Source organism: Orycteropus afer, unplaced genomic scaffold (genome assembly GCF_000298275.1).
Source record: "Orycteropus afer afer isolate SDZICR_OR568_19922 unplaced genomic scaffold, OryAfe1.0 scaffold00401, whole genome shotgun sequence".
NCBI lineage: Eukaryota > Metazoa > Chordata > Mammalia > Tubulidentata > Orycteropodidae > Orycteropus > Orycteropus afer.
The window spans coordinates 167003-167967 of record NW_006921988.1 but is presented as its reverse complement, the minus strand read 5'-3'; positions in this window follow the sequence as shown (position 1 = coordinate 167967).

The following is a 965-nucleotide window of genomic DNA, read 5'->3' as shown; positions in this document are numbered from 1 at the left end:
TTGAACCACCAGCCTTCTGGTTAGCAGTCAAGTGCCTTAGACACTACGCTACCAGAGCTCCCAAGGAGCACTCTAGGTGTACTTACTTAAAGACAAATCTGATTGTTCTTCTGGCAGTCCATACTATATTCAGTATTCTTTCCCAACACCATAGTTTAAATGCATCAGTTTTTCTTTGTCTTCTTCATACATTGTCCAACTTTCGCATACATATGATGCAATTGCAAATACCACAGCTTGGGTCAGGTGCACCTCAGTCTTCAAAGTGACATCTTTAAAGAGGCCTTTCGCAGTAGACTTGCCAAGTGTAATATATCATTTGATTTCTTGACTGCTACTTCCATGGCTGTTGATTGTGGATCCAAATAAAATGAAATCTTTGCAACTTCCATATTTTCTCCATTTATAATAATGCTGCTTATTGGTCCACTTATGAGGATTTTAATTTTTGTTGTGTTGAAATATAATCCATACTTAAGACTGTTGTCTTTGATTTCATCAGTAAGTGCTTCAAGTTATCTTCACTGTCAGCAAGCAAGTTTGTATCATTTACATATCAAAGGTTGTTAATGAGTCTTTCTCCAGTCCTGATGCCATGTTCTTTATCTAGTCCAGCTTTTCTGAATATTTGCTCAGCATACACTTTGAATTAGTGAAAGGCTACAACACTGATGCCTACCTTTCCTGATTTTACATCATACAGTACCCCCTTTGTACTTTGTTCAAACATAGCCTATTGGTCTATGTATAGGTTCCAAATAAGCACAATTAAATATTCTGGAATTTCCATTTTCACAGTGTTATTCATAATTTGTTATGATTCACACAGTCAAATACCTTTTCATAGTCAATAAAACACAGGTTATGTTTCTGGTTTTCTCTGCTTTCTGACACCCTTTTCTGAATCCTGCTTGAGTTTCTGTCATTTCTTTGTCAATTACTGCTTCAACCATTTTTTAATTATC